Source organism: Balaenoptera physalus (genome assembly GCF_965194825.1).
Source record: "Balaenoptera physalus genome assembly, chromosome: 11".
NCBI classification, from domain to species: domain Eukaryota; kingdom Metazoa; phylum Chordata; class Mammalia; order Artiodactyla; family Balaenopteridae; genus Balaenoptera; species Balaenoptera physalus.
Window position 1 is genome coordinate 1,744,078 of NC_138896.1, and position 26,411 is coordinate 1,770,488.

Sequence of the window (26,411 nt, forward strand, 5' to 3'; positions counted from 1 at the left end):
CTGTTTTCAGAGACTAGACTAATTCAGCAACTGTGTGATCGCCCTGCTCTGGGATGGACGGTCTTATTTCCAAAGGGTAGGCACATTTGCCCTGTTCTCTGGGCTGGAAAATACAGTCCCTCAGCAATCAGACTGTCAGCCCTTGTGGTCTGAACTATACCCAAGGACCCAGAGGACTCCTGATAGTCCTAAAAATGGGACAGTCTATTCTAATTTTTAAAAAAATTTTTGGCTGGGCGGCACACGGGATCTTAGTTCCCTGACCAGGGATCGAACCGGCGCCCCCTGCAGTGGATGCGTGAAGTCTTGACTGGCTGGAACGCCAGGGAGGTCCTGGGACAGTCTATTCTGTTGGGAGACGAATGTCAATGCCTCTTTGAGCTGATCCTTCTATCCATACCTTAGGAAACCTGTTATAAAAGTGTCTTAAAAATGTATTTTCTCTTCATACAAAAGAGATGTGTTCATTGTAGAAACAGTAGATACACAAATAAACAAAATGAAGAGAATTTAAAAGCATCATGATTTCATCATCCAAAGATAGCATGCGCGCACCCTTCGATCCTCTGATGAGTTTGCCGCCGGTTCCAAAAACCTTTCAGCGGAAACCTCGGCATTTACTTTTCTCTCCACAGCACGTGGGTGTTGGACATGGGGAATTTGTGATTTTAAGATATTCAGAGCAGATATTGGTTAATCTCTGTTTTTTCTACTTGTCAGAACTTATGGTGATAAATTCTTCATATCTTTAATTGCGATACTCTGTATTTAAATATAGTTATTAAGTCTTTATGAGTTTATTATATACGCTGCTCTGTAATATCTTTTTCTTTACTTAAAATCATGTCATGAATGTTTTTCTATGTAAATACATAAATAACCCATGACCTGATTTTAAGTGGCAGAATGGCACCCCGTGTTGCGTGTGTATGGGTCTTTTATCAATAGGTAGCCAGTCATCTGTTGCTGGATATTGAGTTGTTACCTGACCCCACCCCCTTTGCAATCACAAACAATACTCCTGGGAAAATCATTTTATTAAATCTTTAGTGTTTTTCCCTAGGATATAGTCCTCAAAGTAGAATTTCCAGGTCAAAAGGTATGTACCTTTCTAAGGCTTTAAAATACTTTTGCCAAATAACTTTAGCGAAGAGCTATTCTTACCACCAATCCCACAATAGTCTATGAGGGTGCCCATTTTCCTACAACACGCTCTTGCCAATATGTATATTTTAAATTGCCAATTTGATGGAGAATATTTTATTTTTAAGAATCTGGAATGCCATTGTTCCTTGTTAACTTTTTCCCCCATGGCTGCTTTTCTAAAAAATGAACCTGTTCTTCTAAGAAGGAATTCCTGTGTCTTTGATGTCTCTGGCTGGAAATGCCTATTTTAAAATATAGGTTTTGTTATTATTCAAGTATGGTGAGGCCAGCAAGATACAACTGCCACTGAGAAAATAGTTTGTTAGTCTCAGTTCCCAAGAGGGGGCCCATCGTGCCGCTCAGGACCACACAGGGAAGCACCAGCGCTGGTCAGGAGGCCAGGGAGATATGCGCAGAGCCTTTGTTATTGTTTCTGGGGAGGAATAGGTGAGGCGGGTAAGTGGGCTCAGGATTGGCCAGGTTGGAACATTGCGGTGGGGCACAGGGCTGTCCTGGTTGACTGGTACCCGGCCCTGGGGTGACGAGGGCAGGGGGACAGTGCCCAGAGGGTGAGAGCCTCATAAAGAGAGCGGTGGTGGTGTGGGCTCTGGGTGGTTGGTTTGCATGTAAACCTTGCAGGTGCGTCCTTTACCATCTCTAGGAGCTGGCTGGTCCTGGGAGGGGCAGCACCTCCAGGGTCATCAAGGCCCCAAGACATCGACATGTCAGATACAGACGTTAAAGGGCGTGGTTCATCCCCCTGCCGCTGGTTCATGGATGGTGTGTGTTGAGAGAGCCCGTGGTGTTAAGACACTCTGGAGTCGGGTGGGGCGGCCGAGGCTGTGACCCCTCCTTACCGTCCAGGGGGGGAGGCCAGCGGCCACCACCACTCAGGCCCAGGCGGTACAGTGAATGCCAGCTCGTTGTGGGCGCCCCCTGTGCACCACTGCACCCCTGGGTGGGACCAAGGGCAAGCCCCCTCCCCCCGCAAGAGCCATTAACGACAGGAAGGTGGAGCCTCAGAGCCCTCTCCCAAAACGTGGACGATGTCAACTCGCAGCCCCGTCAGAACGCTCAACGTCTCCTAAAAGAGGAGGGCGGAGTCTCGTCAGTTACAGTCGCCTTTTCTCACTACGCCGTACGCTATTTTTGAGACATTTCTTATACATCCTGTCTAGCCACGGCTGTTTGCCAAGGAGTGTCCATTCACCCTCTGCTATTTGCGGGCACACTCGCCCTGAGCTGGGTTTCCTCAATCCAGCCCCCGCTCCGCCGTTCCCTCTCGCCTCCACCCGCTCCCGCTGAAAAACGCAGTGAATTGATGGAGAATTGGGCCACAGAAGCCTGTTATTGGAAGTGATGGGATACAGAAGGATTTATGGGCTGGATTTTTTTTTCTTCTCGAAGAATTACAAGCTAACCCCAAATTATAGCAAGAATTCTTAAAGTTCAATAATTAAAAGCAAAAGGCAGTCCCCTTGGGAAAAAAACAGTGTGGTCTGGAAGATATCTTTCAAATTGAAGCAGACTGTGTAACTCCCAAATATTATGGATACAAATTAGCTATATTTGATCACTGGATCTTATTTACTCTAATTGTCTTCATTTCTGTGGTTTCCTGATACATTTTGGTGGTGAGAGCAGGCTTCAGATTACAAGAAAGAGAGAGAAAGAGACATGGAGAGAGCGAGAGAGCGAGAGAGAGAGAGAGAGAGGGAAAGGGATTGAGAGAGAAGCCTCTGTCAGGAGATAATGTGTTTTTCTTCAAAGACATAGAAGTCTTATAAATTCAGACCAACGGTATGTCAAAAAACCAACAAATTTTGTACGTAAAATGTTTTGCTTGTCTCTTGGAATGATTGATGTGAACCTGAGAAGAATCTGAAATTCGAGCAGCCAAGTAACCAGGAATTAGGACCTTATCTAAAATTTAGGCAAAAACTCCAGACCACTGCAGTTGAGAAATCGGGTTAGAAATCTCCTGAGAAGTGGCTTTCCCACAAGATTTCTGATGCTTCCCAGCTCTGAATGGATGAGAAAAATGGCAAGAATGCACCATTGCTTTTAGCATCTTTGTCACTCTCTCTGGTTTGGGGTAAAAGGAGAGAACCAGAGGATGCAAACAAACGAGGAAACCAGTGTCCGTTGAGGGACCCATCCGAGTCTCAGGGCCAGGCGGCCTGGGCTGCGGGGAAGGTTGAGGGCCAGTTCTCTTCTCCAAGTTTTCCTGTTCCCAGAACTTCTGTCTCCAGTGGACGTGGTACTTGTTATTACAGGGGACGGCCTGGCAAGCTCTGTCCCCTGAGACCTGGATTCAAATTCTGGCTTGGTTCGGAGGGGAAAAGGCTGTGGTCTCGACCCAGACTCTCGTGGGCATCTGTCCACGTGACCCCAATACACACGCAGCCTGCTGTCGTGTTGGCGGCCGTCCCAGGAGGGTCGCAGAGCAGGAGTGGGGGGAGATGCCGGCAGGAGCCTTGCCTTCATCGCGTTTGCCGTCAGCCGGAAGCCGTCCTGCGGTGTGGTGAGCACTTTGTGTCGGCTCCCCGTGCCACGCCTTGACCGCACGTGCCACGCCTTGACCGCACGTGCCACGCCTTGACCACATGGACCACGCGTGGGCGGGAGTGCGGCCAGGGCTGCGGGAGCTGCAGTGCAGCGCCTCGTGCACCCGCTGGCAGGAGACAGGGCCGCCCGGGAGCCCGGGGTGTGGCGGTGAGTGTGTGTAACCGTGCGCGCGCGTGGGGCCAGGGTTGGGGCGCGGGAGCGTGGGCTCCACGACCGGGCCCAGCTGCTCGCGTGCCTCTGACAAGCCGAGGCCTTGCCTCTGTCTTTCTGTGACAGCAGATCTGCTCCCAAATGATCTGTTCCAGGGGAGACACGTTTCATGTCCTTGTCTTTAAACAAACGATCCAGTAAACACAGCCCTTCGTGTCCCCTGCCCAAGTGCCCAGACCCAACTCCTGTTCTGGCCGCGCTGGACCAGCCCCCAGATGAGGCAGCTGGTTCCGAGGGGGCGGCAGGGCGGGAGCTGCCCTGGGCGGGTGAGGACAGAGCCCCGTTTACTTGTTATTTCCCTACAACGTGAAGCTCATTCTTCTCTTTCTCCAGAACAGAACTCCAGTATTATGGATTCAAGGAAGCGTTTTCAATCATTTGGTTTTTTTCTCTCCATATGGATCCACGGGCTCTCACAGGTTTTCCTGACTGGCTTTTGGGACAACCCTGTTGATTCCGATGAGATGGCATTGCTGTTGACTCCAGGAGGGCAGGGGTGAGGGCGAGTTGGGCTGGAGAAAGGAAGTGAGAGTTGTTAGAACTGGGTACAGAAATGTCCACTCGAGCGTTTGGTTCTCCCATGGCCATTTGGGGGCAGAGGATTCTGTAAAGATCATGAGGCTTGCCAAAGCTTTCCACCTGTTTCCGCGAGGAATTTGTTTAAAAATCATACATAATTTAATAATGTTTTGCTTTAAGATGCAATATTTTAAAATAAATGACTCCGTAGTTATCACTGTGCCTTTTATTCTTCTAATTTTAATTTATATTTGCTAGAAACCTTTGCTGAACTTTCTCCATGGATCATAGTTTATTATTACCTACTTGGTGTATGAAAATAATCTTTGTTAAAAATAAATTATATTTGAGTTTATTTTATAGCCCAGTATCCCGTAGCAAAAATCAATATCTACATCTATCATCTATCTATCTATCTACCTATCTATCTATCTATCATCATCGTCTATCTATAGCTCTCTATATATTATCTATCGTCTATCTATATCTATCTATCTGTTATCTATCATCGATCTATCCGTCTATCATCATCATCATCTATCTGCCTATCTATCTACCTACCTATTTATCTCTCTCTCTCTCTACAACACTTGATTAGTTCCATTATTTTAGGCCAATGACATTTATTTAGTTCTTGCTTGTCTCCAACTTGCAGTAACATAACCTTTCATAAAACATATGTTTAAAAGTTTACAGTTTACAGCCTGTGGATTTAAAGCCTCACAAAACCAATAATTTATTTAAGTTCATTAGTTTTAATTCTAGATGTGTTTCTGGTATAAGTAGGTTATTAAATCAATAACCATAAATGGATCTGTTCATTCATTTTCAATGAAACCCACAGACCCAGCACACGTGCATGCAGGTAGCATGTACCTTTCTGCATCACCACTTCGAAGTGAGTGTCGGTTTGAAATAGACTAGAGTTGTATCAAGATTACATTTCACATCTATGAATTTGTGAGTTCAGCAAAAATAAACAGATATTAAACACTGGTCGGCCACACCCATTTGTGAACATATTAGACCTTGGAGGGCACCGAGGTGTCTGGTTCTGAGTGCTTGGCGCCCTCAGTTGTGTAAGACCACTTGCGCCTCTCACAGTGTAAGCGTCCAGTCAGCTGAGCCCGATCCTAGGGCTTGAAGAGCAGCGACCTCTACACTTACAGGAGCATTTCGTGGTGTTCAAACAAAAAAACAGCCAACATTTCCAACAACGTGGGCCTTTCTGAGGTTGTTCAAGGCGATCCCCCCGTTTCTCTTCTGCACTGATTTCAGCGGCTGACAGCAGGGAAGATGCAGCTCCACCACAAACAGATGGCACACGGAGGGTATTTTCAGCACAGTGTGAGGCTCCTGGTCAGTTTCCTTCTCACATCTACTTCTGCGATGTTTCTGAGACCCTTTTCTGAACTTCCACCTGCACCGAGCCCGTCTCCCGCCGAGGAATCCCAAGGTGAAGTCGTTAGTGTGTGAAAAACTCAAAACAAAATCCACAGGGCTGATGAGTCTTCGTGTGGTCAGGGCAGCTCTGTTACACGTGCGGCTCGCGTGGAAACCCCTGCCTCAGCCTCTGCCTTTAAAGAATTTTGAAGGGGCAGCCGCGTCCTCCTCGAGCATTAGACCTCACCTGACCACCGTTTTTTGGTTTCTGCCTTTAAAAGAACTGTTTTATGAAAATATGCCCTGCACTGAATTGAGCTTGGCCGTGAATTTCAAATAGAGCTAATTGCCTTCGAAATTTATTTAGTTATGCACTAAATGTTAAAAATAGATCATTCAGAATTAGAGAGTGAATTTGGGCACTTCTGACCACACACGATAATACATTTCTTTGGGACTGAATGGTCTGAGTTGTCTTTTTTATGGAATAAAAATGTACATGATGGTATGAGATGCTCCAATTTTCTCTGTTTTGGTTATTATTCGGGTCACCTGAAACCGAAAGTCCCTTTGCCTCACGTCACACTCGTGTCCCCAGGCCTTGCCGGTTCCGTTGCACAAGGTCACGCTGGGGGGGGGGGGTGGGGGGGGCGGTGCCGTGCTGGGTCCTCAGGTGAGCTGGGCCTCCCCCTCCCCAGCCCTCCGGGCGTTTCCAGCTGTGCCCTGGCCCGGCCTGTGCCTGCGCAGCACCACGGGGCGGGGACACTGGTCCAGGGACAGGACGGCCTCCCTCCATTTCCCCCACTGGCGGCCCTGCCATCACCTGGGAGGCCGTGGTTTACAGAGGAAATGCAGGACAGACATAAACCGTGCATCACCAGTTAGAGCCAAAAGCTGTACAGAGCTTCTGATACACGCGTCTGTGACGCCTCACGGAGGCCCTGCTCTCCTGGAAGCCGGCAGCCCTGGGCGTCTAGGCCACTGGCGGGCATCGAGTAGCCCCTAAAGTGGAGGGAACCCCGTTTCTTCCATGTTCTGAGCAGGTCCATTCCCACCCCCCATCTTGCCCCAGCTCAAGGCCGGTTACATGCACCCGCGTCCCTGCCTGCGTCCTGCAGCCTCGGCAGCAGGAACCCCTAAGGGAGGAGAAGAGACACTCCACCGCAAGGTCGTGGGGAAAAACCACGTCGGGGTGAACTGGGCCGAAAAGCGTTCCCCCAATTCATGTCCATTTGGAACCCGTGGACGTGACCTCATTTGGAAACAGGGTCTTTGCGGATGTGATGCAGTTAAGATGAGGTCATGCTGAGCAGGGCGGGCCCTAAATCCAATATGACTGGTGTCCTTAGAAAAAGGGGAAATTGGACACAGACATGCTCGGGCAGAAGGCCACACGGAGGTGGGCAGAGATTAGAGTGACGCGTCTACAAGCCGAGGGACGCGAGGGTCGCCAGCAACCACGGGGGCCAGGAATAGATCCCCCCGCAGAGCCTTGAGGAGGAACCACGTCTGCCGACACCTGGACTTCAGACTTCTAGCCTACAGAACTGGGCGAGAATAAATCCGTGTTGTTTAAGCCACTTGCTTTGAGGAAACTTGTCATGGCAGCCCTAGGGAACGAATGTAGCGAGCTAGTTAGAACCATGAATATGTCGTTAATAGCTCTACACGATAGAATGAGAAAACAGAGGTAAAACACCAAGTTAGAGGGGTTATTAGCGGCATTTAATGCATCTTAGCTCGGTACTGATGGGAATGCTGCAGGTATTTCCCACCTGTCGCTCCTCGTTGGGGGAGACTGTCAGGGTCTCCCTCCCCACCCACCTCAGTGAGACGCCTGGGCCTTTACTCTCCTTTGTGTCAGATGATGCACAGTAAGAGGCATTTTCTCCTGGGTCACGTGATACGGGACCCCCCCCCCCACCAGCCAGCACGTGAGCTCTGCACGTGGGCGGCGGAGCAGGACGCCATAAGGTCTGGGTGACCCCCGCCTCGTGTCCTCGATGGAGCTCACGTTCCCTGGGTGGGGTCTTGGGCACAGCCTTGGTGCGTGCTGGTTTCCCGCTTTCGTCCCAGACCTCATTTTCTGTCTGCCCCAAACAGTGCTAATTAGGAGGGGACGTGCGTTGGAAGCCCCCAGTCTCTGAACACAAAGGCAGGCAACGTGTCCAGCAGGTGCCGTGTGTGTCGTGTTCACAGCGGCGCGATTTCTAACAGGCCCCGAAGCGGAAACAACCCAGATGTCCTCCCAGAATAAGAAGGGATGCACACATCGTGATGTGTTCACGAACTGGGCAACCGTCCAGCAGTGAGGATGAACCTAGGCAACCGCACAGGTGGGTCTCGCAAACACAGGGCAAAGCAGAAACAAAGGCACATAGAGTTCCTGCCGTGCGGGTCTATCTGCATGAAGTTCAAAAACAGGAAAAACGGAACGACGGCGCTAAAAGGAAGCGTAACAGCTACCATCAGAGGGGTGACAGGAGCAGGGAGTCCCAAGGGTGCCGGTGACGTCTGCCTCTGGATCTGGGGGCTGTGGTTATAGGTGTGGCCCCTTGGTGAAAATCCACCGGGCAGCTCACCCGTGAGGGGTCGTATTCAACGATATTCGTATGGGACTCGCGAGCCAGCCCCCTCTCCCCGTCCTCCAGTCGGGGCCCGCGGTCATCAGAGGGTGGAACCACCAGGAACGGTGAGGCCGACCACCAGAGCCCCGACCGAGCTTCCTGGGGGGACCGCTCAGGTGTGCAGACCCTGACGGCTGCCCGGAGACAGGGCTGCTCTGGTCGGTCCTTTCTGTACCACAAACAGCTCCGGACAACCTCCTACGCAGGGCGGCTCCATTCTTGCGTGACCACAGCTTCCCTTCAGAAGTCAGGGTCTCTGCCGGAAACACGTGGCAGCTTCAAGTTACACTATTTTAAGGAGAATTTAACGAGGGGACTGTTTACAAAGTTGAAATCAGGGTACGTGGGAAGGACACGCAGTATCCGGTGCAGGGCTGTCACCCTGCCCTCAGGGTCAAGGGCCAGGTGGCTAGAGGTTGGAGCGTCCTGCGGGGACCGCCACCTCAAGGAGGGCTGTGCCCTCGGTTCCGGGGGCAGCCGGTCCGCAACGACGCTCAGGAGGTGCTGCAGGAGAAAACGCTCGCTCTCCACTGAGGTCGGTACCGGTCAGTCCCCCAGCGCGGAGCAGCGTGGCGAAGGCCACAGACAGGGTATGGGGGCCACACAGAGGAGCCTGGGCGGGCAGGGGCCGGGGCTGCCCATCGCCTGAGAGCCGGCTCTGGAAGCCAGCGGCCCGGCGGGAGAACAAAGTGGGCTTGCCGTTGCCTAATTCATTAGCTGTAAACGCCGTCTTAGAAATGCTTTGATGACTGACATGGCCAGGAACGGAGGCTTACAGTAAGTTAGGAGACGGAATGAGTTCCTCTGTAGATCATCCTGGAGGAAAAACACAGCGATGAGGGGGTGCTTTATTTTGTGTTGTTTTCCCGAAACTTCTCGTCTTGAAGTCTGTCCTGCGCAAATGTGACACGGCCTGAGACCCGCAGGGTGGAAGCCGAGTGATCTGGGGCTGCGGGCGGACACGGGGCGGGACACAGCGCGCAGGCGAGGAGCCTGGGGTCCAGTAGCCGTCTCCTGCCTGAACCCTGCTCTCCGCCTTCTGTCGGTCACAGCGCGGTCCACCCCGAAGCTCCAGCATCACAGCCACGTTGGAGGACTTGTCGCCTATGGGCTTTTCCCTCATCTCACGTGGAAGAGGCGGGAAGAGCGCGTGGAGGGTCATGGCTTATGTCTGTGTGAGCCGTGCATGACCTGCTGGAGTGTGATGGGCACTTAGAGACGTGCCCACAGGAGCGAATACGTCAGAGGATTTCCTCACCGTGGGCACCGCCCGCCGGGGCGTCAGGCCCGCGGACCCTTGGCGGACGAGTCAGGCTGCGTGACGGGTGGGGTGCGGGAGGGCACCTACATGAGGGCGAGCCGGCTGGAAATCAGACCAGCCTTCTTGTTTCTGGTCTCCTCGGAAAGTGATGGATTTTCCGGAGGAGAAGGATTACCAGAGAAAAATGCTTGCTTGGAGTTCTGGAAAGGAAAGAAAAACAAGATAGTTAAGTGGGACGGGATGAATTGAAGATGATACAGGAAGTGCTGGGCTGTATGTTACAGAAACGGTGGCGTATCAGTCATTTGTGTCCAAGGTCCTTTTACTTATCTGGAGGATGTGAGAACCATCCAAGAAAGTCACGAGTGAACGTCGTTAATTCCAAGCCCTGACTTGCTTGAGAGCAGAAATGTTAACATTTGGGATGATTTTAGTGTAAAAAGAAGACGTGTTTATAGAAGCTTAATCAAAAGCTTCAGGCTGACACTGGGCTTAATAAAAATGTCCAGCTCTATTTGTGCTACTTTGTTTATCCCTGGAATTCCGTAGAATGAGTCAGAAGGAAAGTGCTTTAATGTACGTCACCACTCCATCAAATTCACTGTCACCGTGGGCTGCGGACTGGATGGGACCAGCCAGACTTCACAAGTGCTGGATTCTCTGGGTCCATTAGTAACTTTGAGGGGTGTTGTAACCGCAGTGGAGCTATGGGGTTGAGGCTTGTAATAACCAGGCCTCGCGTCTTGGGGCCTGCCCCACTTTCGGGTTGTGTTTGCCATATAGGATTACATAATTGGCCAGCAACTGCATAATGGGTCGCAGGTAATAATGGCATGGTCTGACTTCCTAGGGGGCCCTCGCTTTCTGAAAACCAGATTCATCCAAAACCTTAAAAACCAAATAAATATTCTTTCAAGTGATTACTGCATTCCAGTTGTCATCTGGCTTGTAATGACCGGTTTTCAGTGCTGGGTGATGTCCTGAGCTGAGAATAAATCTTGCCCCAATCCTCCGTGTCAGCACAGGCATTGGAGGCCATAAAGCACGCTCGGCCTGCCTGTCAGCTGCTCCCATGGCCCGAGTACCAGCTCTGTAAACCCGCCCGGCTGGCCCGAGCCGTCGCCCAACAGACATTTTATGGCTGCTTTTCCCTAAACCAGATGAAAATGATTATAAACTACAAGGGCTCTTTTGATATGACCTCTTCCTAACCAGGCTGTTTTCGGGCGGAGCGGGGAGGCGGGGGAACGTTGCCCCCGCGTGCAGGGTGGGTGGGGGGATGAGGAGCGAGTGCCGCCCCCTCGACACCCACATGTGACGCATCAGAAGAGGGTCCCCCTCCTGGGTCCCCGGGACGCGCGTGCCTGCCCCCCACGGCTCTGTGCGCCGTCCATCCCTCCTCTGGGAAAGAATGTTCGACATCCGAGCTATTTCGAGCAGCATCCTTGATGTCTGGTTTCCCGGGCCGTGTCACACCACGGTGATCGCGGGCTGTTAGCATTCATACCTCGGCTATTTGTCTTGGCAGTGCCCCCTGCTTTGCTCACTGGACGGAGTCAGGCCAAGGCGCCCCCCTCACACGCACACGCGGGAAGGGGCGCCGTCCATCATCGTCTGCCAGCCAGCGGGACGCCCGCTGGGGCCGGTGTGGCCAGGGGGCCAGTGCCCTCCATCCGTCTCCTTCTCCCTCCTGAGCCGGGAGGAAAATGCTGAGGCAGAGATTTTACTCACAACCTTCTGGACAAACTTTGAGGGACATCTGTGAGCAGGTCTGGTGGGGTTGAGTCAGCGGTGACGATGGGGTGGGTCGGGGGTGGCCAGGCCGAGGGCTGAGCTGGCCCCCTCCTCCGAGGAAGTGCTTCCCCCCCGGTTCACAGCAGGACAGTGCACGTGGTGGGAGCATGTCTCCACGGGCCCCGCGCCGGGGTCAGGAGCCCCAGTTTCCATCATTTGAGACCTTGGGGCTCCTCAGAATCGACAAATCCGTCTGATGCCCAACGGGAGAAGCATGAGCAGGGGAAGCCCAGCCTTAACGCAGAAGCCTCCCTGAGTCGGAGGTAAATCGAACAGCAGATTGTCGAGTTTGAGAGACAGGACAGAGAGCAGAGAGGATGGGCACGCGCTGGGTGACGTTCAGCTGGTTCAGTGTCAGACGGGATCCCTGCTACGGGCCTCGGCGAGGGGAGCAGGGGTCGTGAGCCTGCGTCACCCGAGGTCGACCGTCAAGTCCTGTTTCTGTGCCTGATGCTAGACTTAAGGAGACGTTTGCCAAGGGTCCCAGCTTGGTTTCCTCATCAGCTGTTCCTGGAGGTTCCCATATTGGACCACATGTTCATTTAAAAATCCTCCAGGGTAAGGGAGTCTTTGGGCAATTTTAAAAGAAACTAACCGAGATGACATTCCACGGACACTGCCTGCAGAGACCACCCTCACCTCTGCTGTGTCCGGAGCTCAGCTCGACCTTGGTCCAGGCGGGAGTCGGGACCGACCGAGAGTGACCATGGGGACAGGGCTGGCGTAGGAGGCGGGAGCAGGCCAGCTGAGAGCCTGTCGCTGAGGATGTGGTAGGAAGGCCCGCCTCAGGCCCGGTGGACGGCGATGGTTGGAGATTTCACCCAAGAAGTTATCTCCGTGGGAGGAAACTCCTCCAGGCATCTTCCTGAGTGAGCTTGTCTTAACAAGGAAAAATTAATTTTGTAAAAAGAAGGTCACAGAGAAGTGACCCGCGTGTGGTCCCGGCTGGCCGCGTTTGGGGGCTTCCCTCTACCTGGGGCACCTCTCCTCGTTTTCCCTCCTTCACATCACTTTGCAGCTGTTTCTCACGGGCGCAGAGTTGGTTATATCGCTTTGCTCTCCCACAAAAGTCATGGGGCCTCAGGAATGTCCTTCAGCCTCTGACCTTTAGTCAATTCGTCTTGTGACTGGGAGGAATATTAAGCACCTCCTGGAGTTCCCATGATCAATAAGTAGATAAAGGCACCGCAGCCGCCTGTCCCGTCCATCCCTCTGCGTCACTAACCCCACCGGCTCCGCAGGCTGCGTGCTGTGGCCCCGGGGAGCCCAGCCGTGGAGTCCTGGGAAGCAGGCCCTGAGGTTGGTGCGGGGCGGGGGCTTACGGGGGCGGTCTGTCCACAGCGCCCCCTTTGTGGGGCGGGAGGGAGTGGAAGGGAAGACAGGCTGTTGCCGAATCAGAGGCGGCAGCCTGCCCCTCGGGGCCACGAGGCCAGGGACTCTTCCAGCTGGTCCCGAGCAGAGGGGAGGCAGCGTGGCCAGCTCCGGCACTGCTTCAGTATCACTGCTGTGCTGCATCCCCGCCTCGGAGGTGCGTGCAGCTGGTCCGGCATCCCTGCCCCTCTGCATCCGTGGAGGCGCGTATAGACTGACTCTGTGTTCTCTCCGTAGCCAGAGAGGTGCCACCCGACGGCAGCAGAGGCCTCGGCAGAGGATGGAGGTGGCCCTCTGTGCGACGGGGGGTGAGGGGACCCAGGGCCCCCAGAGGGTTTTCAACACAGAGAGCCGAAGTCTGGGGAAGGAACGCAGTGCACGTCTGTTCGGAGGGCTTTAAAGGAAAGTCTGCACACCCTTCTGCTGTGGCCCCCATGGAGGAGGGGAGACAGATCTGCACCCGTGAGCTGCTGGGCCGAGAACCAGGCCAGGTGGGCTGGTGTTCTGGAAAGTGCCTCTTTGTGTGACATGAAAGTGCATACCTTTTTTAAAAAAATGGAAGTATAGTTGATTTACGATGTGTTAGTTTCAGGCGTACAGCACAGTGATTCAGTTTTATATGCATGTATACACACACACACACACACACACACACACATACATATACACCTCTCTACTGAAAGAGCACATCCTTAAAAGCTGCACCTTTGGGGCTCAAGTACTTGGGCGTTTTGGTGGCAAGCAGTACTGGAAGGGGCCTGTCCTCCCTGGACGACCCCAGGAACTGGCAGCGCCACCCCTGCCCTGCCCCCGCCCAGGTCATGGCGGCCCAGGGGCAACATCGCCCTGTCCCGGGTGATTGGCCAGTTCCTCTCTAGCTGCGTTGTCTCCACCTTGGACCCTCAATCCTTGGGTTCATGGACGATTCTGGGAAGGGGGCCCTTAGGAGAGCAATGTTGGAATTTCATGTTTTGATTTATTACGTGAGAAAATCAGAATTTGACTAGATCTGTGCCTCAGTTTGTGGGTCACATCAATTTAAGTAGGTTTGAAATACTGAAGTGACTGTCACGTTCTTTTCTGGTTTCTGAAACACCACTATCAGAGCAATGGCTTCATAAGCATCAATTCGCAGCTCCTAAACTCAGGTCTGGAACAAAATCTTTACTTACCTGTGGGAAAAACAATTATGGTGTAAATATTCATAAAGTTAAATTTATTAAATTTCAGGTCTTCTGTTTTATTCTGATAATACATCATTATTATATTTTCATACTTTTTTGGTATAGAACTTTTCTTCCTCTTATGAAATATTAGTGATTTTAGACGATGGGATTTTAAAAATTGATTTTAACTTGGCAAAATACAGATTTGGCAGTATCAATTTCTCAAAATGTTTCTAAATTTTATTATCTATGAAATCTAAGGAGTCCATTGATTTGATGACCTTTATATCTTCAAATGTAATTGCAGTTACAATTTATAAAGCACTGTATAGTTTACATAACATTTCTGTATCTAGAATCATTAAAGCACCAAGTTAAAAGACTGGAACTTAATGGCAACCATACAATAATTTTATTCTTTTTCATGACAGTCCCTGGAAACCAGCTGTGCTGGCTTCTCTTTTCTCTGGATAAAATCTGGGATAAATCCTGTGATTTTTCTAATCACACTACATTAGGGAAAAAAACCCCCTCTGGTCACTTCTAGTCCTCAAACAGTTTAAATTTCATAATTAAAAGATCTACTTCAATGCAAAAATAACAACTGCAAACTTCTGGGTTTGGGGAAAGAAAATGCACAGCACAAGAAAACTCTGTCCAAATACCTCTCTCCCCTATTTCCTTCAGGGGAACCATTTCCTACTCTTGGATGGTGTTGGGCTGAGAGCTGCAAAGCCAGCCTCTAACTAGTAGAAATTAGTTAGAAAATGTAGTAGAAATACACGTCTGAATATAACTATTCTTGTTATGTTCAAGGGGATAAAAGACAACCTAAGAATTTGGGCAGAAAAAGGACTATGCCAACAAAAAAGAAAAGCAAATTCCAAAGCTGAAAAATTCAGTGACCATAATTCAGAACTTATGGGTGGATTTAACAGCACATTAGTCACAAATGAGGAGACATTCAGGAAGCTGGAAGTTAGGTCCAAAGAAGGTGCTCAGAATAAAGCACAGTAGACAAAGGATGGAAAAATACAAAAGAGCTGACAAGGGACAGAAGATACAGTATTAAGGTTTAACATCAGCAGGAGAGAGAGAGAACATACAAGCGAAATTTTGGAAGGGATATGATTAAGAACTTTCCAAATAAATCATAAATGTAAAAAATCTGAAACATACCTTAAACTTCACAAATTTAGGAAAATAATATTATTTATAAACTTCCCAACACGTCTCTGAAACACTTTTTCCCTACCTGTTTTGGCTGCACCCTCTCTGATCACCTCTTCCTAAATAGCAGTTTTGCAATACACTGTACCATTTTCTATAGAGAGAAGAGAAAGATAATTCACACTTCCTTCTAGCGTAGTTGATTAAACTTTAATTTTTATTATTGGGGGTTTACAAAATTTTACTTTTCAACTCATATTTGGTCATAATACCTAAAGTTTAGGATTGTTGTTAAAATTTGGGAAAGCTTTTTATGAAGTGTAGATTTCAGATTCTCTTTCACAGTGACTAATCATCAATACTCTTTGAATTGATCATGTGCATTGACAAGTTTCATCAAAGGCTAGTTAGGACGACTTGTGAGTTTTATGCTATCTTCACTGATGCAATTATTTGTCACAGATCAAGAAGACATTGAAATCTTTTCCCGATGTGTTCAGACGATTCTGGCATCTTCATTGATAAGATTTTCCTATAATTCAACCCTACTCATGATTTCTACTCAGAATTTATCTCTTCCTATTGATGAGTTACTGTTTTTGAAGTGATCTGAACATTCTTTTGGCTAAAATTTAGCACTCTATATCATAATGTTTCTTAGGGATTCCATTGCACATCTTTTCACTTTTGTTTGTATTCTATTGAATTTAATATGAATTTTTCTCTTAATTCTTTAATAAATTTAAGCTTGCCAAAGGAAGATATACAGCCAAACGCATTCATATACATCCAGATCAAGGCTCTGTAATTTCTCATTTGTTTTATTAAAATGTTTCATCTTTCTAAATGCAGTAAAACATGTGTTTCCTTTTTGTCCACTCCCATCCAAAAAGAAAGAAGAATGAATTTTTGTTTTGACAGGTATTGAAGACCCTATGCATACAATTTTCATAGTGATGATTGGAGGAATTTCCTGCAGACTAGCTTCTGAATCTATGGATATAGAGATTTGTTTCTCCTCCGATACCCACAGCTGGTGCCGTAGGACTTACTCTTATCTCTGGCCCTGCATCTTCAAGTCTTGGTGCTGGACCGGTAGACACAGTGTGCAGTAGAGATGCTCCCAGAAGCCATCCTCCGTCAGGATGATTAGCAGTAACTTGGTACAGGAGAGTGCCTGGAAGTCACAGAAATCTATCCCATTATCTCCCCAACCCCACTAACCCTCCACTGGAGCCCAGGGGCCCTGCAGCCTCTCCAACTCACCCTCTAGAGGGAAAGTGTGGTTGACAGGAAATACAAATGGAAGAAGACTTTAGCTCATTGTTGTCAAAGTACCTTAGTTTCGCAAATTTGATTGTGTATAAGCACACGAGCACATTGTGAGGGCCTCTCATGCTCATGTGGACAGTCTCCTGAGGTATCCACTCAGGCCCCCAGAAGGAGCTCATACAATGAAGGGCCCTGAAGCTCCAGCTTTGTTAGTTTTACAGTAAATCTGCCTTCAACATCTATTCATTCATTCATGATTTTGTTGTTGTTGCTTAAAAAAAATTATACTCTGTGCCAGACATCAAGAAGTGTCAAGAGATGGGGCTTCCCTGGTGGCACAGTGGTTAAGAATCCGCCTGCCAATGCAGGGGACATGGGTTCGAGCCCTGGTCTGGGAAGATCCCACGTGCCGCGGAGCAACTAAGCCCGTGTGCCACAACTACTGAGCCTGCGCTCTAGAGCCCGCGAGCCACAACTACTGAAGCCCACGTGCCTAGAGCCCGTGCTCCACAACAAGAGAAGCCACCGCAATGAGAAGCCCACGCACCGCAATGAAGAGTGACCCCCACTCGCCGCAACTAGAGAAAGCCCGCGCGCAGCATCGAAGACCCAACGCAGCCAAAAATTTAAAAAAAAAAAATCTCTTAAAAAAAAAAAAGAAGTGCCAAGAGGAATGTAGCACCGTGAGTGATGCAGTTCTCTGTCACCTGCAGCCTCCCCACCACCCTTCCCCACTCTACAAGGGCAAACTCTAACTCAGATGTCCTGGTGCGTTGCTCCAGGATGTACACGTCCTTGGGGCAACAAAGGAAGAGTTCAAAATATCTGTGTTGAGAGAGTAATGACTGTAATGATGGTAACAAGTCAGGTTAATTCTAATTCTTTGCTTTCAGTACAGTTAAAGGAAAACTTTATCAGCTGGTGGATCATTAAAAATAATTTTGATGAGTGAGCATTATGTGATTTTGGGGATATAACTCAGAAGTTCAAAGAATTGAGTGACATTGCCTCGACAAATCCTTTACTTACTATTTACTTATTTATGTGAACAGGGTGTCTTTATATTTACATGTATAAAACAAAAATTAGTAAAAATAATTATTGCTGACTTGTGTCTTATTCTAACAGTAAGTAGCCCATAAATCCAATTAAAAATTACACACACACACACACGAAAATTTGGGGGAGGTTTGAAATGGGCAGCGATTACTGGGTGTCCTTTGTAGCATACCGTTCTGGGTCATCTCTGAGTTTCATTGTTTTTGAGCTGTTTTAGAACCTGTAAATTGAAGAAGTTACATCGTAATGCAAATGATTCTTGACCATAGAAATGTAAATATATTGTGTCTGGTGGAGATTCAATTAATTATTGCCCTGTGGATACTGACCAATTTTGATCTATCTATCAGTTCATTTCAACATTTCTAATTACCTCTGTGTGTGTGTGTGTGTGTGTGTGTGTGTGTGTGTGTGTGTGAGACTGTATTTTGAACGTGTAGTAATGAACATCTTACTGGTTTCCTCATTGGTTAATAATGTAAGTAAAATCTCTGATGTGCTTATTTTATTTTTTTTAATATTTTTAAAAATTTATTTTATTTATTCATTTTTTTTTGGCTGCCTTGTGTCTTCGTTGCTGCGTGCGGACTTTCTCTACTTGCGGTGAGCAGGGGCTACTCTTCGTTGCGGTGCACGGGCTTCTCACTGCGGTGGCTTCTCTTGTTGTGGAGCACGGGCTGTAGGCACGTGGGCTGCAGTAGTTGTGGCTCGTGGGCTCAGTAGTTGTGGCTCGCAGGCTCAGTAGTTGTGGTGCATGGGCTTAGTTGCTCCGCGGCATGTGGGATCTTCCCGGACCAGGGCTCGAACCCGTGTCCCCTGCATTGGCAGGCAGATTCTTAACCACTGCGCCACCAGGGAAGCCCTGATGTGCTCATTTTATATTTACCCACTAGTCATGAAGATTTTACCTTTTAAAAATTTTATTGTATAATTATATGAGAGAAAACCTTACCTGTGTGATTTCTACTTTTGGAATTTATTGAGATTTTATTTTTGCCTAATAAATGGCCAGTTCGGGGGTTATGATTTTTCTGTCATGACATGGCATTAACCTCTAAGATCCAGGGCAAGTAAGATTATGTGCTCCTGCAAATTTTTTCTTACAATCAGGATAAAACAACTTCCATCTCAAGGGCTGTGTGGGTGAAGAGGTGTCCCTACAGGGCGCCTGAGCGGACAGGTGTGGGAGTGGGGCTTGTGGAGATGCCCCAACCTTGTCACCTGGCAAACAGGTCCTCCTGCTCAGAACCATCTGGTCGTCACCCTCCGTCACTGTTTTGGGCAAACGGCAAACACAGGTCCACTCACTGTGTCTCCGAGTCTCTGTCCAATGCCCCCCTCGAGCATGACATGTAAAGTAACGGCTCTTTCTGATTTCCAATCAGCCATGAGTTTTTCTGAGCAGAAATAGTCCAAATCCTCTCTGGTTTTCTCTTGTTATACCCCTGATATCTTTCTAGTCAAACACCCCCCAACAGCCATCCCTGCCCCCCTTGCTGCTAACCCTGACCACTCAGAAAAAAGACAACAAACTCATAATTTACTGAAATCGGACTCAGATGAGTGCTTGGTTTTGTCTGGAGCCAAATGATTGTATCCACAAAGTAACCAGAAAGTTCCTCACTGTGTGTCAACTCCACTGCTAGGCAGAAGAAGCAAAGCTCAACCAGGCTGAGGCCCAGTACCTCGGGCGCTCCCAGGAGGTGACACGCACCAGAGTCAGGTCCCCGCGGCGCCGCGGAAATGAGAGGGACGTCTCCTCTGAGTGGACGTGACCGGGCCGAGGTGAGAGGAAGACATTAGATCCTTTTCTGGGAGTGGGGGAGTTTGGAGAGGGCAGGAGGCGTCTTGGGCTTGGCAGGAGACACCTGTGCCTGGGGGCAGTGAGGGGAGAGAAGAGCGCGGGGCACTGGGGGGCCGCCAGGGCAGATGTCCCCGGGCCTGGGCCACAGCCCAGATGTCTGCCAGGGCCTCGTGCCGTCCCCCGGGACGGGAGGATGTGAAGCGTGCGTAGTGTCTGTGTGAGTGTGACGTGTGCCCCCGGTGGGGAAGAGGCCGCCATCCCGTTACAGAGGGTGGGCTTCATCTCCAGGGCTGCAGTCTGTGGCTGTGTGTGAGCTCCGCTCAGCTCTGACTCTTTTCATCTGCTTCCCACCGAGCACTGGACACTCCCAGGCGTCAACTGGAATGGCCCTGTGGGCACCAAGTTCAGGTGCCGCGCGCTGATGACAGTCTGCTTGGCTCAGAGCTCCTTGGCTGTTTCTCCCCTTCACTCCCCAATGCCAGCGGAAAGGCAGCCCCCGCCAGCCCAGCTCAGCGAGGACGCTAATCAACTCCAGCAGACGCGCCGTTTATGTCAGGTCTGCTAGCGGGAGCCAAGGCTTGTTAGCTTTGACTCCAAGCCAGTTCTCATACGCACGCAGGCACACACACGCACGATGCACACACGCACACGCACACGTGCACACGCACACAGGCACACATGCGCGCACACGTGTACACACACGTATATACGCATGCACACACGCGCACATACACACATGCACACGTGTGTGTGCACATGTATACACGCATGCACACACATGTACACAGATGTACACACATGCAATGCTCTCATACACATACACATGCACACAACGCACATGTATACACACATGTGCACATGGTAGCATCTTTACTTCCCTGCCACCCACCTTCTCATCAACCATCCAGAGACCTTTCACCTACTCCTAGCAAAGGTCAAGATCCTAGTATATGTTCTGTTTTCTGATAACAGAGGAGCAGATTCTAATATTCCCAACAAAGCTACAGTAGATGTGGTTTTAAGAACAAGAATCTGCTCCCCTGGATGCCACAGCACACCAAGTCTGGGCACATCTTGTGAAGAGGGTATCTGCTCTCACTCTGGGCAGGGCCGGGCTGGTGAATGTCTAGGACCTGCCCTCCAGGAGTGCAGAGGAGGCCCTGTCTGGAGCAGCTGCTCCCTCCACGGCTGATTCCAAGCTACTGATGTCAGGGCACCGGCTGCAGGGTTGGGAAGAAAAGTACATATTAAGTGTCTCCCCAGCCAGTGGGAGCCAGCTCAGCACATCCCTGGTTCCGGGTCAGCGACAGCTCTGAGTGCCAGTCAGACAGAAGAGTAGCGGGGTTTATGGAGTGTGTGGGATCAGATTTGGGCGTGTGGAGGGGGAGGGCCTGAAAGTGATTTGCGCATTCAGATTTCCCCAAAATCACCTTTGGCAAAGTAAGAGGCCGGTCTGGTGGCATCAGATACACTCTGCTGAGGCGAAGCCGCTGTGTCTCCTCGCGAGGGTTCGTCGGTAAGGAGCGCACTGAGGGGTTGCAGACCCTGGGAAGGGGCTTGCCGGCTTCTGGTTTGTGCCCCAGGGGTCTCCACGCAAGAGTAAAGCGGTTCTGTGAGATTTTAGGCCTGGAAAAGACCTCACAGATTATCTAATCGAGTTGCTTCCTCTCCATTCTCCAGCCCTATCTGGGGCAGAAGTGCACAGGCGGTCTGTGTTTTAGGTGCACAATGTGACCAGTTTCGTCTACCCGTGAAGCCATCACCCCCGTCATCTCCTTTTTTAAAAAAAATTATTTATTTAATTTATTTATTTTTGGCTGTGTTGGGTCTTCATTGCTGTGCGCGGGCTTTCTCTAGTTGTGGCGAGCAGGGGCTACTCTTCGTTGCAGTGTGCAGGCTTCTCATTGCAGTGGCTTCTCTTGTTGCAGAGCACGGGCTCTAGGCGCCCAGGCTTCAGGAGTTGTGGCATGCGGGCTCAGTAGTTGTGGCTTGCGGGCTCTGGAGCGCAGGCTCAGTAGTTGTGGCACACGGGCTTAGTTTCTCCACAGCATGTGGGATCTTCCAAGTCCATGGCTCGAACCCGTGTCCCCTGCATTGGCAGGCAGATTCTTAACCACTGCACCACCAGGGAAGCCCCCCATCATCTCCTTTTAAAGGTAAATTATTCTTTACTGGAAGAAAATTCATAGATAATGTAACCCACCTACAAATGTGTTTTTAAAATCAGTACAAAGGTCAGTTGCTAATGTAGTTCTGCATCAGAACGCCTAGTGAGGAGGTCTGACCATGAGGTTTATGTAGTGGATCTTCAGGAACGATGCTGTGTAAAGGCGAACAAACAGGAGCGTCAAACACAACGAACAGCTTTGTGACCTGTGAGATGTTTTTCAAAAATAGTGCCAGAGTCTTGTTACAGTTGCAAACAACGAAGTGTCCCCAGATTTTCGTGATAGCTGCATACTTAGCCTGCGCAAAATACTTGGAGTTCGTAGGCAGACGGACTGAGGATGTGTCACAGCTGTGCAGCAGAACATACGACAGCCTCTGGGAACGCGAGATCATGTCGGGGAGCCCCACGCATCGCAGGGTGTCTAACATCCCAGCCCCACCCTGCAGACGCTCAGAGAGCTCCCCGCTAACTACTGTCACGGTCCCCAAGTGCGCGCTGCTCCTGGGAGAGCCCTGGTGTCGCCTGATACACGTTTTGCAGAAGCAGTTCTTGTGCTCTGGGTGAAGTAGTGAAGTTGCTCTCAGTCCTAACGAACCTAAGGCCCAGCTCACACTGAGCAGCCCGAGAGAACTTCACCGCAGAGCAGCAGGGACGTGGGGACCCTGGCTCTTCCTCCTGCCCGTCCTGACCCCCTACGGCCAGTGCAGGATGGCCGCACAGTCCGGGCCCCTGTCCAGACACGGGTACCACTGAGGAGAAGGGGACAACTCAGAGATGCCCCCTCTGTTGGCTTCCCTCGCTGGAAAAATGGGCCAGTCGTGACTGGGTAAGATGACTCAGGGTCTACCTGGGCAGGAGGGAAAGTCACTGCCAGAGGAGAAGATGCCTGAACAAATGCAGGAGTTAAAGGGGGGCCTGGGATGCGGGTTTGGCGACCAACGGTGTCCAGTCTGTTGAGAGGCCGGTTGAATGTGGACTGATTGCACGTGGGGTGGGGACAGAAAGGAGACGCAAGTGAGCACGTCGAGGCTGGACTCCTGAGATCTCCCAGGACGCACGGAGGAGGCCAGCGCACAGGGAAGAAGCCTTGGCTCCGAGGGCCCAGCATCTTCCCAGCCCTTCCTCGTCGACGATCAGGTGAGGACGCTGGTCTCACTGGTGCCTCGCAGGTCTCAGGGCTGCAGACCGTGCTCCCTGAGTGGCTTCCTCAGGGCGGGGAGCAGTGTGGGGCGACTGAATCCCTGAGCGTTTAGGCCCCGGACTTGCCCGTGATCATCACACGCTAAGTGCTTGGTGGTGCTCCGTGAACCAGTGGGAAAGTGGCTGGCCTCACCGTCTATCGTCTGGGCTGCTTGTCGGGGCTCAGCCTGAGGTGCCAGCACACATCACCCCATGTCTCCTGCTTACTCATCCTCCGCCCTCTGGGTACCAGCGTCATTACCACTCCTGCTGGGAAACCTGGGGGAAATGGTAACGTGAAGAACTGCCTGCAGAATTCCTCTCAGGAGTGTCGCTGAAGGGGCGAGTTTGTTTCTGCAGATGAGGCCTGGCCAGCAAGGACCCAGGGACACTTCAGGGTCTTAGAAAAGGTCGGGGACGCGAGGGTGGAAATAACAACAAGGACAAGAGCAGGAGGCTGGTTGAGGGACCGCGGGGACACGAGGGGGGACGGGCGCTGAGACGTCCGGGGCGGGTACAGGTGGGCCCAGCCTCTCGCCTGGGATGACCTGCTGGGCTGTGGGCGCCCTGGCCCCGTCCTCCTAAAGGCCCCCGCGTGTGGGAGTGCAGACTCGTGAGTCAGGGGAAGGGGTTGCTGCCAGGTGTGGTGACAGAGGGCGGTTCCCGGAGGTGAGCGGGGAGTGACATCTCAAGGTCAGCGGGACAGGAAGTTGGAACCTGAGGTGACCAAGGAAATGTTAGCCTCAGGGCACTTACAGGAATCCTGCGGAGGCCCAGCCTTCCCACAGGATGTGGGCCGGAGGCATAGCCAATTCTGTCCGATTCCTAGAGGACCCGGTGGGCCCAGCTGACCCCTAAATTACACAATCTCCGCCCTTCACGCTTCTGGCCAAAAAGTTGACACAAAGGACTAAGAAGCCCAGGGTCTCAATGTCCCTGTAGATGCAGCCACTGCAGACCGTGCCGGCGCCTGGCAGCCCCATCACATCCCCCCGTGCATTCGTCCCACCTCGTACTGGTGATGCTGGAGGCTGCCGGGCCCCAGGAGCGTGAGGACGGTGGGCTCTGGCCTCCTCTGTGGAGGGACTTCTCGCATTAGACCAGCTACCTGCTTATCTGGACTTTCTGAGGCGCTTCCCCCTCTGCTCTTTATTGTGAACAGTCTGCCATCCTGCTGCCCTCAGGAGTCTGGACACTCATTTAGAGGAAGGGGCAGTTGAGTTGGGACCCAGAGGGTGAGTTGGAGTTCGCCAGGCCAGGAAGGAACGGGCGTGGACGCCGGGTTGATGAGTCACGAGCGCCCGAGGGTCCCCTCAGCTCCGCTTGTCTCCATCTCTGCTGCGACCAATCAGAGCCCAGACGTCCCTGGAAGCGGAATAATCTGCAAAATGGTGCAGATACGGGTCTTCACACTTTTAGCTCTCAGAGAGACCCACACGCATGCGGACACACACGGACACACACACATTAGAACACAAAGCACTCTTTTCTCATCCTCCTGGGTGCAGGAAGCTCTGGGGGGGGGTGTGTGCGTGTGCGCGCGTGTGCGTGTGTGTATGTGTGCGTGTGTGTGCGTATGCGACACTTATCCCGTCTCCTAGCGGAACAAAGAACGAGGACGGGGTGGGCAGGATGAGTCGGAGGCGCTCTGACAGTTACACGAGGGGGATCCTGGCGGCGTGGGGAGCAGCCGTCTGGATGGTGCCGTGGGTGCAGACGCGGTTAGGATGCGTTCTCCAGACAGGCCGTCTCCGTCCAAAGTCGGGCTCTGCACATTGGAGCTGTGTGAGCCCCTGGCCTCCCCGGGGCTCCTGGTTTCTGTTTCCGAGAGTGTCCACCTGATAACATCCATCAGAGGACGGTCTCGGGCTGGAAAGAGCGAGCGCAGGTGGAGCGCGTCGGGACGGTGCTGGGCGCATGCCAGGCGCTCACTGGGGACCGGTCGCTAGTGGGTCTCAACGTCCCCTTTAGCTTCCCACTCAGAGGGGCGAGTGGCACTGGCTTCTGTGTCTGGATCCAGGAGCAAAGCCTCTCCTTCCGCTGCTCCCCCATCACCGGACGCAATAGTAGCAGCCAGATGTCAGGTGGTTCTTGTGTAAGAGGATGAATACCGGTTGCCCAGGAAGACTCCAAACGTCCCTGAGAAGTCTGAGGCCAATAAAGTCTCCAGGGCACCTGTCAATGCCTGTATCCGGACAAACGTCGAGTTAAGAGGGGCGATTTGGGTTGTCGTCGTCGTCCTTCAGGGGATCCCCAGTTGTTTCATCTCACAAATAGGGATAATGTGCTCTGCTCTTATTATTTGTGCAGTTCAGGTGGGAATGTCTAAACAGAATCCCCTGTAGAAGTGTGGCCCAGGCCATAGGTAAAAATGATACCTGCACTCATCTCCTGCCTGGTCCTATTCTGTTAGAAACAATGATTTCTTCAGGGATGTCTCAAGCCACATGCAGGAAAAGTGGTTGACATAATTTCCCTGTGACTGCGCAGCGTTTGGGAGATGAAGGTAGTTATAAATATAATATATGACCACTGTCGTCTGTGGTGATTGACAGTCTTAAGCTGCCACAATTCAAAAGCGAGACAGCCAGTGCTGGGCAGCTGTTAAGGGCCCTGGAGCTGAGGGAAGGTGAGAAGTGTAGCCTATCACGGGTGTCATTTTCTTTCCCAGTGGCCCCAAGACAACTTCTGTTGGGGTGATTGAGGGGGCCCTTCAAGAAGGCACCGCCCAGGTCTAGTTTCTCTATAAAACCTCCCTGGTGGAAAGTTAGCTGTATGGCTTTCAAACTAGCTACTTTGAATGACTCTGTCATTAGGAAAGAATTTAGTGGCCTTACATTTAATATAAGCTAATGGTTTCTGCAGGATTTTGAGCAGCAAAGAGTAAGTTTCAGCAGCCTCCTGAGAAGCGTGAATGACGCACAAGCACTAAAGCACCTGAGAGCGCTGTGTGCCCATCAACGGAGCAGAGCGTTTATGTTGAGCCGAGTTACTTACATATGTCGGGAAACACGCTGGCCCAGGCCTTCGTGTGAGCGGTCAGCCCCTTACTTCTCTCATCTGCGTGGCTGGGTCTTGTTCTTATTTCCAGTGTCCACTGTAGTTGTGTGGGTGTTTTCACACGCAAGAACAAGATAAGGTTCCACAAATCCACAGACAGATTGACTTTATGGATGCAGATGTGGTGGAGAAAGCACCTTCCATCACGTCAGAACAGAGCCCAGTGAGATGTGGCAGAGGTTTGTCAGTTGGGTCTGAGAGGCTGTTAATTAGAATTGTTTTCTGACACTAAAATGTTCTGAGTTCAACACTAAAGGCGTAGAGACGAACCATAATCTGACAGCTCTGAAAATGTATGTTTCTTCTTTCTTGCTTTCTTCCTTTCTTCTTCCTTCCTTCCTTCCTTCCTTCCTTCCTTCCTTCCTTCCTTCCTTCCTTCCTTCCTTTCTTTCTTTCTTTCTTTCTTTCTTTCTTTCTTTCTTTCTTTCTTTCTTCCTTCCTTCCTTCCTTCCTTCCTTCCTTCCTTCCTTCCTTCCTTTCTCCCTCCCTCCCTCTCTCTCTTTCTTTCTCTCTCTCTCTTTCTTTTTCTTTCTTTCTTTCCTTCCTTCCTTCCCTCCTTCCTTCTATGGTGAAATACATATAACAAAAAGTTACTGCTTTCACCATTTTTCTGTGTACGATGCAGGGACATTAAATGACTTTACACTGTTGT

General features: G+C 50.7%; 1 long non-coding RNA gene across 3 annotated transcripts in view; it reads left to right on the forward strand.

Annotated features, from left to right (window-relative positions):
• The window catches only part of LOC309637920, a 53,488-nt gene that overhangs the window by 24,518 nt on the left and 2,559 nt on the right, over nt 1-26,411 (forward strand). For 2 of the 3 annotated variants that reach the window (XR_014250864.1, XR_014250865.1), the window contains one exon: nt 19,193-19,331. The exons of the other annotated variant lie outside the window; for it this stretch is intronic. This is a non-coding gene — a long non-coding RNA (uncharacterized lncRNA). The remainder of the gene's footprint in view (nt 1-19,192; nt 19,332-26,411) is intronic. 3 annotated transcript variants of the gene reach the window in all.